At 42.5% G+C, this 13,780-nt stretch overlaps 1 long non-coding RNA gene across 1 annotated transcript; it reads right to left on the bottom strand.

The window, feature by feature from the left end:
- Positions 1–360: 360 nt before the first annotated feature.
- On the bottom strand, positions 361–11,351 carry LOC144584374 (uncharacterized). The gene is made up of 3 exons (XR_013538576.1): positions 11,089–11,351; positions 9,959–10,026; positions 361–438 (listed from the first exon to the last, which is right to left on the bottom strand). It is a non-coding gene; the product is annotated as an uncharacterized LOC144584374 (long non-coding RNA).
- Positions 11,352–13,780: the final 2,429 nt, after the last annotated feature.

The raw sequence follows: 13,780 nt of genomic DNA, 5'->3' as shown, positions 1-13,780 counted from the left end.
GTCACTAGTGTTTTGGAAATTAGGAATATAGAGGGATAGAATACTTTCTAAATTCCATATTCTCATCTTTAGTCCATCTTGACATGACAGTTTTCATGGGATGGCAAGGAATTTTATTTTATTCAAAATTCTGGCATTGTTGAAAATGCTGATTTTGTACAGCATTGCATAATATGTGCCATTCACATAATTGCAAAAATTGCTGGACGGTGGGCTGGTTGGCATTTTATTTAATAATTTCAAACATATTTTAAACATATTGCATATTTCTTAACAATCAGCCAGTCCTTCTGTGCTTGTTTTCTCCATGTGTGTTTGTTTTGCTTCTTAAATGGAAAGCCACCACAGATGTTTACAGATGCCTTGATTTTTGTGCAAATAATTCAAATAATACAATCTTCACAAAATGACAGTAGTCGCTGCCTTGTTGTTTAAACTCTGAAAAATAGAAATAAATAAAGACAAACAATCAGAAGCATTAGGTGGTTCAATTGTAACTTTTTAAAAAATCAGTCTGACCTTCTCTGCTCTGTACCTATGTATACTTAGTTTCACAGCGAGAAAAAGATTCTACACTGAGACAGTTCATGCAAAAGTCCACAACCCTTTAAAAAAGTGTTTGTTGTGCCTTTCACAAACTGGAGGTGAGAAATCTCACAGCATCCTCCTTGACAACATGTCTTGTTGTGGATGAGAAAATTTGCAAGATTTCTTCACATCCCTGGTGTGGGTGATCATGGAACAAAGGAAGGCTAATTGCCGTAGGGAAAGAACAAGGAGTTGACAACAGATGTCCGAGCCAACGGAGCCTACAGGCAATGCCCTGAAAGCTCTTTTATTTACTTAACATGATTACATAGTATGTTCTTAGGCTTCAGATAGGATACTACAGTATTTAGCTAATCGTAACCAGGATTGGCTGAAATAGCCCTTTGATCTTATGTCCTACCTCTAAGAAAAAAGGGCAGAAGAAGGGGCTACCCCTACTGCTGGCAGCTGCCGCTTCCTGCCAGAAGTGAATGCACATCACTTGAACAGAATGCAGCTACAGCCTTTAGGTAGAAGTTTCCCACACCCTGGTACAAATCTGACCAGGGTTTGAGTGAGAATTTTGCTTCCACTTCAGGTTGACCCAGATTTAGCAAAATTTGCAAAATCCAAAAACAAGGCAGAGCAAAATGAACAGATTGGCCCAATGTAAATGTGGGCTGAGATTTTTGCTTCAGTTCATTTTTCATCTGTCACTTTTTTTTTGCATATTTGCAAAATCTAAATGCGGGACTCAGTGGAGAAATTACATAGCAGCCCTCTCTTCTTAGGACCTTAACGGCTATCTGTTTTTAGGGTGGGTGGGATCACAGTGGCATTCACTATTCCTTAGGTACTCCTCGCTCTCATCCTTAAATTGGGCTGCTTCAATTTCATTTACACTGAAGAGAAGAAAGCCACTGCTCAATGAGGCCATGTAACCAGACCCCAAGGGTGGTCTTCTACAGTCTGTTCCCTTTATCCTTGGCATCAGACTAATTACACACAAAAAGTAGTCTAGAGCAGTTTTTGCAGCATTTCATCATCTTCTGCCTATTCCCAGGTGACTAAGCAAACTGAAAAGTCACATGGCATCCAGTTTCTCCCTTGAGAGATAATGAACTCTTTATTGCCTCTATTTTTCTGCTATTCAAAGCAGGTATCTGTTAAATTTGCAAGAATTTCATGCTCTACGGGGCTCTTTTGGACTGTGATTATGGCAACTTCCCCTGATGATGAATTCAAAAGAAACTAATTGCATTAATGACTACAGGGAAAATATGAATGAATCTTCTGAGTCAGCCAACATAAGATCTTTTTTTTTTCTGAAAGGACAGTGCATCACAAAATGTATGCTGCTCTATTACTTTGACAACTGAACTTGAAAATGATTGATGGTAATGTACCAGTTGTCATAAGGGAGCATATTCTGCAACCTTAATGAGGTGTTGGTAACAAAGGCTACTTCCATGTTGTACTTCTGCCACAGTACAAGGAAGGATTAGGAATACTCAGATGTAAAGACCTTTTGGATTGCAGCCAAAGTCCTTGAAGCCCCTTGATATTGAATACAATCAAGAGGCCATTAAAGAAAACACACAAATATCCCCCCCCCTCTCTGTGTGTGTGTATAAAAGTGATGTGGGGCATGATAATGTAAAACCAATCAGCAAAGTCACATCTCAATCAAGGGCAAGGTGACTTTGCTGTCTGAAGCCAAATACAAAGCAAGATAGCTAGAGGTGAGAAGAAGATCAGGATGAACTGGAAGTCCATGCCCAGCCATGCACAAGAGACCGAAGCATGGTCAAACAGGTTCTTATGATTAAACTTCCCATGTTTTTTTTTCCCTTTGGTTCACTTTTGTTTCTTTCTATAGTTCCTGTCACTGTTTTCACACAACTTCTGTGGTTAGGGAACTCTTTTTCAAAGCAAACTTAGTCAGAAGCTGTTCAAATGTACTTCCCTTTTGTCTTAACTTTTTATTTATTTATTTATTTATTTATTTATTTATTTATTTATTTATTTATTTATTTATTTATTTATTTATTTATTTATTTATTTATTTATTTATTTATTTATTTATGCTTCTTTTCACACAGCGGCAGCAAACCTCCCTTTCAGATTTTTAACATGTCTTTGTTTACTTTATTTATACTCCACGCAAGGCAATCCATTTCTCATTCTCTCTCTCTCTCTCTTTCTCTCCCCTCCCGCTTCCATTTTATTCACATAAGACCCCTGTAAAGCAGATGAGATTGAAAGACCTTATGAGGGTCATGACTCAGTGTGGGACTTAAACCTGGATCTATCAAATCCTCATCTAACAGTCAATCACAGGCAGACCTGCCTCATTATAAACACCCCTCCTTCTTTCTCTTTAAGATGTTTTTGGGATGTTCAAGATATTATTGTGACTACTTTTGAACAGGGGAAACAACCCTCTTATTGCTGAGCTTATTTTTTAACATTTCAGTATAGCTTAATGGTGGGTGAAAACATTCTTTCTGGGAACACCGTAGTACCATGAGGTAGAGGAGGGGTATCAGGAGACAGGTATCTGGTTGTCTGATTGTGCTCCGAGAGGCATCTGGTGGGGCCCTTGTGAGACACAGGGAGCTGGACTAGATGGGCCCTTGGCCTGATCCAGCAGGGCTCTGCTTGTGTTCTTATGTTCATATGTTTCCCTGAGCAAGGTCTGCATTTTGTGAATGAAACACTGCAATGGCAACAAATGGACCTGCCGCTTCCTGCCAGCAGTGAATGCACATCACTAGAGGTATCACTCTTGACATTTTTAATTTTAAAAAGGACAAGGGTGTGTGTGTGGCTGCCCTAAGAAACAGTAAAAGGTAAAAGGTAAAGGTTCCCCTTGACATTTTTTTAGTCCAGTCATGTCCAACTCTAGGGGGCAGTGCTCATCCCGTTTTCAAGCCGTAGAGCCAGCGCTTGTCCAAAGACAGTTTCCGTTGTCACGTGGCCAGCATGACTAAGGAACGCCGTTTTACCTTCCCACTGAGGTGATGCCTATTTATCTACTCACATTTGCATGCTTTCAAACTGCTAGGTTGGCGAGGAGCTGGGACAAAGCGACGGGAGCTCAATCCGTTGCATGGATTCGATCTTACGACTGCTGGTCTTCTGACCCTGCAGCACAGGCTTCTGCGGTTTAGCCCACAGCGCCACCACGTCCCTTAGAAACAGTAGAGAAAACTAATTGATTAAAATAATTAAGAGCAGTGTAGCCTGCTGCAATGGTTCAAATAGAAAGAAATGAATCAACATAATTTAAAAAAATATGGGAATCCTCCCATTGCTATGTATTCCGCGTGACCATAAAAATAAATTTATTGGTACACAGAGGTATGGAAATATGTGGTATAACTGAGGTTGTTTTGGCAGGTGAGTTAATGCCCAGATTATCACTAAGTCACTTTGGAAAAATAAATAATTTTTTAGAGGGTTACAATTGTTGATTCGCACCACCTTGTCAGACTAAAGGCAGTTTCTGCTGTTGTTTCTCCCTGCAAAATCAGCCAGCCCTGAAACCCAATAATTGTTTGCTGTTTGATGGGTACAGCAGTTTATCCCACAGAAACTATCCGGAGCCCAATTTGGAAAAATATGGATCAAACTGTATTTTCCCTGCCGTGTTACTACACCTTGTGTTAGTTCAGTCCCCCTGTTTATAATTCATGGTCAGGGATGGGCAATAGTGGTCCTCTGGAAATTGTTGACTACGACTGCCACCAGTCAGGGCAGCCAGGTCAACTGCATCCCTTTCCTCAAGATCTCAGAGTCATAGTTTGGGGAAAACTCTTCAGCAGCAATTGCAGTAACTGGAGAACAGAGTGCGTGTGGCAGACATTGAGGGAGAATCTATGATGAATGGAAAGGCCAGTGTGGGAATTCCAACAGCAGTTGTGGCCCATGCAGGGCAATGAACAAGAAAAAGGGGGTTCTGGGCAGATCTATGCATTACATCCTGAAGACGTGAGTATGAACCTCTAAATCTAAGGTTGTCTGTTTGGTAGCATCCCATTCTGGGACACTGCAACGAATGGTCTCCAAACTGGAGCCCGAAAGCCAAAATGTTGGCAGTCCTACCACCAGTAGTAGTCAGTGATGAAGGCTTATGGGAACTGTAGTCCAACAACATCTAGTGGGCTGAAAGTTGTCCCCCCCAATTGTCCTAGGTCATCTCAGTGTAAGAGCCAAAGGTAAATAAACTATATAAGATAAAATCAGAATGATTAAGTTAATCTCCTTTAGTACAGGAGATTTTTTTTTAATTTTATTTTTGGCATGCCTTCACTAGTACCATTAGGGAGATAGCAAATTTTCTTGACATTTTGACATCCTTATTAAATAGCAGATTTTTTAAAAAACAAACAAACTTTTTTCTTGAAAATCACTGTGGCAGTCCTCTCAGTGTTCATTCTCCTACAGAAGGAAACTAACTTTGTAAAGAAAAAGAAAAACAGGACGATTCCGATTCTCAGAATCTTTTGGGGGAGGAGAGCAGGTAATCCAAAAGCACTGATCCTGCCCCTTCTTTGAATTAATGCTTCAAGAGCATAATAATTTTTTTCCCCAACTACTAGCCAAATTGGAGCTCCTTATTAGACGGCAAAGAATCTGAGTCTTTAATTAGCATTTCCTCTGGTGAGCTAAACCCACTGAGATTACTACACTTAGTAAAATTTAATTAACTTGACAAAAGATCCTAATTGTTTTCTTGCCACTGGTCCTTTTGAGAGACTAAAAATAATACTCTCCCAATTAGGCAGTTACAACTGCTTTCCCCCACCCCCTTTGGTTGCCCTACATTGAAGAAAGGGGGGAGAGAGGAAAAAGACAAAAGAGAAAGTTAACGTTTTATTTCTACAAAAGACCATCCATTTTGCTGTCTTAGATTCTCCACCCAAGACAATATAGTAGTGAGAGAAGCTCACATCGGTGCTTCTGGAGGTTGTGGAGTGGAAGGACCAACAAAGAGATCTCTTATTGACCAGAAGATTCCCAGATGTGTTCACATTCATTGTGGAGGCTCCTTCCTATGGAAGACTTGGTGCTAGCTCACTCACACACACCCCTGAGGTAATTGGTTCCATTGTCATACTGCTCTAACAATCAAAAAGTTTTTTTCCAGATACTCAGCATAAATCTGGCTTCCTGTAGCTTGAGCCCATTGTTATGTTTCCTGCACTCTGGGATGTATGAGAACAGATCCTGCCCCTCCTCTGTATGACTCCCTTTTGCAGTATTTGAAAAGTGTTCTCACATCTCTCCCTCCACCCCCAGTCTTCTTTTCTCGAGGCTTGTTGATTAGTCGTTAAGTCGTGTCTGACTCTTCGTGACCCCATGGACCAGAGCACGCCAGGCCCTCCTGCCTTCCGCTGCCTCTCGGAGTTGGGTCAAATTCATGTTGGTCGCTTTGATGACACCGTCCAACCATCTTGTCCTCTGTCATCCCCTTCTCCTCTTGCCTTCGCACTTTCCCAACATCAGGGTCTTTTCCAGGGAGCCCATAGCTTCTCTGAATTACTCAAGCCCCTTCACCATGACAAGGCAGCAATCCGTGAAGGAGTTCTCAAGGCTAAACATGCCCAATTCTTTCAGTCTTTCCTCAAACGGCTCGGTTTCCAGTTCCCTGTCCATTCTCGTTGCCCTCCTTTGAAGTTGTTCTTGAAGTTTCTTGGCATCCTTCTTAAAGGGTGGTGTCTAGAACCGGACACAGAACTCTCAATGAGGCCTAGCCTGTGCTGAATAGAGGGGTACTCATATCTCATGGGATTTGAAGACTATACTTCTGTTAATGCAGCCTAAAATTGGATGTTGCTTTTTTGCAGCTATATTGCACTGTTGGTTCCTATTCAGCTTTTGATCTACAACAGTTGTAAGATCCTTCTCACTTGTAATGTAACTGAGCCAAGTATTTGCCATCTTGTAACTGTGCATTTGGTCTCCCCCAGCGGTGTAGAATTTTGCAGATTTCTGTTAAATTTCATTCTGTTGTTTTCAGCCCAGAGTTCAAGCCTATCGAGATTTTCTTTAATTTTGTTCCTTTCTTTCCAGGCATTAGCAATTCCACCTAATTTGCATCATCTACAAATTTGATATGTATTCCCTGTGTTTCTTCATTCAAGTCATTTAAAAAGCTCGCTGGGGGGGCAATGTGTAGCCTGTATAATTAAATTGTAAACCGCCTGGAGAGTGCTTGTAGCGCTATGGGGCGGTATATAAGTCCAAAAAACAAACAAACAAACAAACAAACAAATCTGGGCCGAGGACTGAGCCTTGTGGTACCTCACTTGTTACCTTCTTCAGTTTGAGAAGGAACCTCTGAGTACGATTCTGCAACCAACTGTGTATCCACCTGACAAGTACTAGTGGAAGCCTCTACTATCAATAATCAAATGCCATCAAGTCAGTTCTGACTTATGAGTGACCCTTTCCATTATCTTCTAGGTACTTCCCATAGAAGTGGTTTACCATCCCCTTTTTTTTCAGGGTTGCTGTGGGACCTTGCAGCTTAATCAAGGCTACACAGGCTGGCTTTTTTTTTTTCCTTCCAAGAGAATGTAGAGAACCAAACTACCAATCCACGTGCTCCATCTCACTGAGCAATCCAGTTCTAAGGGCCATTTCAAGGCTCTCTTGGGAATCGTTGTGTCCATTTCAAACTGTTAAAATCATTAAAAACATGTAAAGGGAAATGTGTCTAAAACAGGCCAAGGAGAATTTCAAACTAGCTTTGAAATGGCTGTTTGTACCCACCCAGAAACTTTTGGGGTACAATTGGACATTTGTATGCCAGAATCCTTTTCTGGCATAGAACTGTACAAAGATCTTGAAGGAGCCTTTAGAACTTCCATTCTGTCCTGGTGCAAATCAAGATTCTGCTGCAGATTATGGGAACGGAAATTTTTATGGGACAATATGCTTTGTCAGGACTTTGGGAACGCTCATTACCTTCTCATCTCTCTGCCTAGAATTTGGGCATTGGGATGGGAATCAGAAGCAGTCTGTGAGTGTCCTTCAGATTTCTTGTGGATGACCACAGTGAATGCTCCTAACAACTTTATTTGGAATGCTCACTACAGGGCTAAACAGGTGACCTGGCTGCCTCTTGAACAGTACCTTTATGATATGCCCACCTACTTCTCTGATGGTTCTCACTTGCCTGTGGCTTTGCACAGCTGGCTAATCCTTCTTGCTAGCCCTATTCTAGCCAACAATCAGGGAAGGACAAAAGGCATTGGAAAGGCTAAAAGATCCATCCATCCATCCATCCATCCATCCATCCATCCATCCATCCATCCATCCATCCATCCTTCCTTCCTTCCTTCCTTCCTTCCTTCCTTCCTTCCTTCCTTCCTTCCTTCCTTCCTTCCTTCCTTCCTTCCTTCCTTCCTTCCTTCCTTCCTTCCCTCCCTCCCTCCCTCCCTCCCTCCCTCCCTCCTTCCTTCCCTCCTTCCTTCCCTCCCTCCCTCCCTCCCTCCCTCCCTTCCTTCCTTCCTTCCTCCCTCCCTTCCTTCCCTCCTTCCCTCCTTCCCTCCTTCCCTCCTTCCTTCCTTCCTTCCTTCCTTCCCTCCTTCCTTCCTTCCTTCCTTCCTTCCTTCCTTCCTTCCTTCCTTCCTTCCTTCCTTCCTTCCTTCCTTCCTTCCTTCCTTCCTTCCTTCCTTCCCTCCCTCCCTCCCTCCTTCCTTCCTTCCTTCCTTCCTTCCTTCCTTCCTTCCTTCCCTCCTTCCCTCCTTCCCTCCCTCCCTCCCTCCCTCCCTTCCTTCCTTCCTTCCTTCCTTCCTTCCTTCCTTCCTTCCTTCCTTCCTTCCTTCCTTCCTTCCTTCCTTCCTTCCTTCCTTCCTTCCTTCCTTCCTTCCTTCCTTCCTTCCTTCCTGACGACTGAGCATTCTGGGTTGACTGCTCTCCTGACCTCAGGAAATATTGTAGTTCTGCCAACCAACAGGGTGTTGAAGTACCAACACTTTTCTAGTTACAGCCCTTCCAGATACTACCTGTTTGCTCTGTCAGATCACTCCTTCCATCCTTTCCACTCAGGTAGCCACCAGCTTGTCTCTCTTCAGACTGGCCCCTCCTTCACAATACATCTCCCTTCTCGTCTCACAGAGATATTTTGCTTCTCATCAGACTGCTTTCCCCTTTTGGTGGAGGAGGAATCATGGCCAGCCTCACGCTCTGTCCAAGGCAGAGGGGATCGGCTTGCCCTCCCACTCCCATCTGCCTGCTGGCCTGTCAGGATGGCTTGGGCACTGCTTGGCTTTCTGTGCCCTTTCTTTGAGAGCATGTGCCCACAAGATATCACCTAAAAGCCAGAAAAGGAGCCATCCTGCAACTAACACATCAGGTTGCTTGGAAAACTGCTTCCTTCTCCTTCTCCCACCTCTTTCTCTCTCCCTCTCTCTGTGTGTGTTTGTTTGTGTGTATTGCAATGTCCTATTGCTGAGTCCAAGAAAAGGAGGAAAGGGTAAAATAAAAGGGCAGGAGAGACATAGTAGGAAAGCCAGGACAGCTGCCTTTGCCTCCACATTTGACAATATGTGCAAGAAGAAGGTGGGGAGGAGATTCTGGATGGCAGCTTTTCTCTCCCTTCATAGAATCTCCATGGAGTCCTGTCTCCCCATAGTTGAAACTAAGTCAGTATGCATAAATGTGCGTGCCTGTGCGGTCAGGAAGGAAAGATTTTGTGTGTACGGATTTAGTGGAGAGACCCTGCACTTCAGAATTTGCAAGCAAGGTACAGGTGGTTTCCACAGGTAAGGCTTCTTCATGGCTTTGTAGGTATTCATACTTAAGGACTCATTGATTGCATTTCTCTCCTTTTGGGAGCTTACGCTATTGGATGGGGTTATTTGGAAATACATTTTCGGTCTTTTTCTCATTGGATAATCTGGACAGGAAGGTCTTATTTTCCTAGCTACTGGCTACTGCTTCCTGCTCCTGAGTGCTCTGACTTACAGGCATTAGTCTCTGGGAAGTCCTTTGAAGGTCTCTAGCCTGCTTGGTGACTAGCTTGTCCCCGCAACAGAGGCAGTTGCACTCGGAGGCTTTCCCTAATCCACATTTTCAGCTGATTGATATGATCTATTCTGTGACCTGTGAAGGATGGAAGAGGGATCAGCCACTCAGCTATACATGTGATGTATATCAATGCGAATGCATGCACCTTGAATCAAAGGAATCGATCTCTCCATGTTATTGGACGTGCATGTAAATGTGCGAGTCATCTGCCAACCACTGGGGGGTAATGACAAGGTTGAAATGCATGCTAGAATATGTGTTATTGTCATCTGCATTTAGATGAGAAAGGAATATACTTCTGTGTAATCCCAGACTACATTTCACTCTGCAGAAAATAATACAGCTTGCACAGGTGACTTGCACATTGAAGTGCATTGCTGATTTATACCTCTGGTTTCTTATTCAAGCAGTGGAGTCTGCTTCCTCATGTGAATCACCTTAACTGGATCCAGGTTCCTATAAATAACAGAGAGACAGACATAAAACATTCTCCCAAGTCTGAAATGGAATTTTTTTTTTTAAAAAAAAAAAAGATCATTCGTGTGCATTAAAGTAGTTACTTGACTTGGATTAGAAGCTTATAGAGTGTGCATTTCCCATATAGGAAATAAATGTTCCTTTCAGAAAATTATACAGATCAATACCTTAAAGGTCAGAGCAATGGCCAATATGTTCAAATATTGGTGCCCTGTCTGCCACTGGCTAATAAAAAGTGATTCGAATCGTTTATCACATGTATTGAAATGGTGCTGCGGGTTTCCGAAAGTTCTAGGAAATAGATGAATAGGCCATCTTCTGTTCCCTGTTTTTTTTTTTTTTTTAAAGAGAACAGGAACAGAAACAATTTTTAAATTATTTTCTCCTCTTTTAAAATACAATGACTAATAAGAATGACCTTGCTTTGCTTTGTTTTGCTTTGCTACACATGCTAATATGAAAGACGAGAACTGCCAGCTTGGTATTTTATAAGGAAAAAAAACTGACACTTGATTGGAATGTTGGAATGTGTAAAATATTTGACAGATTGAAATATGAGCTTCAAACCTTTGGATTATTTTGCTCAGCAGTTGTTTGTGCAAGACTGCAGCTATCAAGACAGTGGCTGCTACACCTGCCTCTTGGGTTGTTTATGCTTGTAATATTTAAGAAATCTGATGAGCCTGAAGCTTTAAACTACAATATTCATCAAAAAATGTTTCACTTAGCCCTGTTTGGCATCCAGTGAAGATTTGCATTGAAGTCTGCCCTACTGCATAGCAAAATCACGATGGAAAATCACAGTGTAACAAGGAGCTGTAAGGTCTAAATCCAATTGTTATTCCCATGTAGAGTGGAGCAGTTGAATAAATGGGATTTACATACATACTGATTTACCATTCATGGCCTGACTCAGTGAGCCTAATGTAGTTAGGACTAGTAAGCTTAGATTTATCCCAGGTTAACACTTCTTGACTCACTTTTCTTTGTGCTAAAGTGAATGGTACAGTTTGGGGTCAAAACTGTACCTGTTAAACATACCTTTGGTTGGTCCCCTTGTCGTGGTCAGACCACCACCTGATAAAGTGCAATCTCACAGTGGCCCTCCTTTATCATGGGGAGCAGGGACCTATTTTTATGGTCCTCCCTAGTAGGCTATTGGATCCTATTGGATTCCAGGATGTCATGCATGGGATTCCGACTGACCTGGCTGGCACTGCTGTTGAGACTCTGGTGGATGGCTGATATGCCATCATTGCCAGGGCTGTAGACACGATCACCTTGGTTTAACCAGCAGCTACGGGCTATGAAGCAGAATAGGAGAATAGGAGAAGGCTAGAGGGTGTCTGGAGGCGGAACCCAATGGAAAATAACTTAAAAGCTGCCAAGATCATGTCTAACCTCTGCCTTGCTAAGTCTACTTTGCTGTCTGGATAAGTGAAGCATCCAATCAGCAGGTGGAACTTTTCCATATAGTTTGCAATCTATCCAGAACTGGCTGCAATGATTGGCCTCCATCTAGCATTTCTTTTGACCATTTTGCAGCATTTAAAAAAAATCAAAAGTGGAGGCCATCCACCGGGATCTTGCACCCTATTTGAAAACAGTGGATTGAGCTAAGACATCCAGCCTTGTCTGTTGAGAATGACTCAATTTCAACCTATGATGTTCGCAGAGGTGGACAAGGTCCTTGATCGCTGTCAAACCACTACCTCCTCCCTTGACTCTTGCCTGGCCTGGCTAATCAAACCTGCCAGGCCTGTGATAACTGAATGGGCCTCCGAAATAATAAATGGGTCTCTTCCTCTTGCCCTTAAGGAAATGCTCATTAGACCCATTAGGAAGAAACCGAGCTTGGCGGCGGACAACATTGGCAATTATAGGCCCGTCGCCAATGTTTCTTTCTTTAGCAAGGTAGTTGAGAGGGTGGTGACCGACCAGCTTCAGGCTCTCTTGGATGAAACCAATGCCCTGGATGCATTTCAGTCAGGCTTCAGGCTGTGCCATGACACAGAAATGGCATTGGTCACCCTGCTGGACTTAGAGAGGCCAATGGGGGCATAATGTCCTTGCTCATCCTCCTTGATATCACAGCCAACTTTGATACCATCAACCACAGTATCCTCCTGGAGAAGCTGTCTGAGTTGGGAATTGGTGGCCTTGCTCTTGCTTGGCTCCGGTCCTTCTTAGAGAGCTGTCCCCAGAGAGTTCAGCTTGGGGAGAATGTATCTGCCCCGTGGTCCCTCACTTGTGAGGTTCTGCAGGGTTTGATCATCTCCCCAATGCTGTTTAACATCTATATGAGGCTGTTGGGGAGGGTCATCCAGGGATGTGGAGCTTCATATCACCAATGTGCTGATGACACTTAGCTCTACATGTAGGAAATATAGGAAAAACACATTAGAAAGCTAACAGTTTGCTGCACTTTCACAACACTCAAACTCAACTGTCAGAGATGGCTTCCTCCCTTTGTCTGAGTGTAGATCCTTCTTTATCATCTTGAAACATTGTGGGCTAGCTGCCTTTTCAGTTGTGGGCATTTGTACTCAAGACTGTAGGAAACTGCTTAAATTACACTTATCCCCATATTAATGCCTCTGGTTCTTAACATAGTATTTAGGAAGAAAAAAATTAAAAAGAGGAAGAAAAGAGTACAGGTTGAAAGTGAGCTTCTGTTTTTTGACTTTTTCATGGTCTAAAGTGTAGTGAATAGAGTGACAGACTAGGATTCAGGAGGCTGGTTTCAATCCCCACTCAGCCATGGAAGCTCACTCTGGGAGTGGAACTGGTAAAACCACTCAAATACCTCACTTGAAAACCCTGGTAGGGTTGCTACAAGTTGTTTTTGACTTGACAACACAGAACAACAAATAAAAGCACCACACACCTTCCACTATGCATTGTGTACAAGAATCACTTTTTGTTTGCTTGTTTGTTTGTTTTTGTTGGACTATGGAAGATAGCTTTCATAAACAACCAGGCCACCTTATGCAATGAAACAAAACAATTTAACATTGCCCATGTGGTGCTATGAAAAGGAAAACATCTCCATTCAGCCACTAGATTGTACTGTTAATCTGGTTGCAACTGGTCCACCTAATGGGTAAAATAACCTCTATCCCAACTTCTCTAATATGGGTTTTCCCGCTTTTCTGTGCGACTGGCAGTTCTGTGCCTAGAAGACTGGAAGAGAAATTCCAATAAACACCACCAGAGGTGAAGTTCAAAACAACATCTCTGGCTAGAGACTGCACTTCCCATTCTGAAATGTACTTTTAATCAAGGAAACTGGTCTCTGCACATCCAAACATCATTCTTCGAACGTGATTTTTTTTCCTTCACCATCCACAGTATTGTGGTGCCCAGACTCTTGATAAACTGTACAGGTCAAGAGCAAGCTTCTGTGTATCATCTTTTGGTAGTCTAACAAAAATTATTGCTTACCCTCGCCTTTGGAACATTTAGGAAGGAATGCTCTACATGCTTACATTGAACTGAACCAAAGGAAGGTCACGAGCTCATGCTCATTGATTCTCACATGGCCTCTTTTGACTGCTGCATTTTCACCAGTCCTGTAGATTCTGTTATTCTTCTTTAGACAAAAGCACCTTCAGAGTCTCTCTTCTCCCCATTTTTGAAACAGGTGAATGCTTTCTGGAATCTATTAATAGTTCTTGACTAATATGTTTGAAGCAGCTGAAATGCATTTTAAAGTGTAATTCTATATCCTGTA

Source organism: Pogona vitticeps, chromosome 10, assembly GCF_051106095.1.
Source record: "Pogona vitticeps strain Pit_001003342236 chromosome 10, PviZW2.1, whole genome shotgun sequence".
Lineage (NCBI taxonomy): Eukaryota > Metazoa > Chordata > Lepidosauria > Squamata > Agamidae > Pogona > Pogona vitticeps.
The sequence above is the reverse complement of the archived record's forward strand: the minus strand, read 5'-3'. Positions and strand labels throughout refer to the sequence as shown.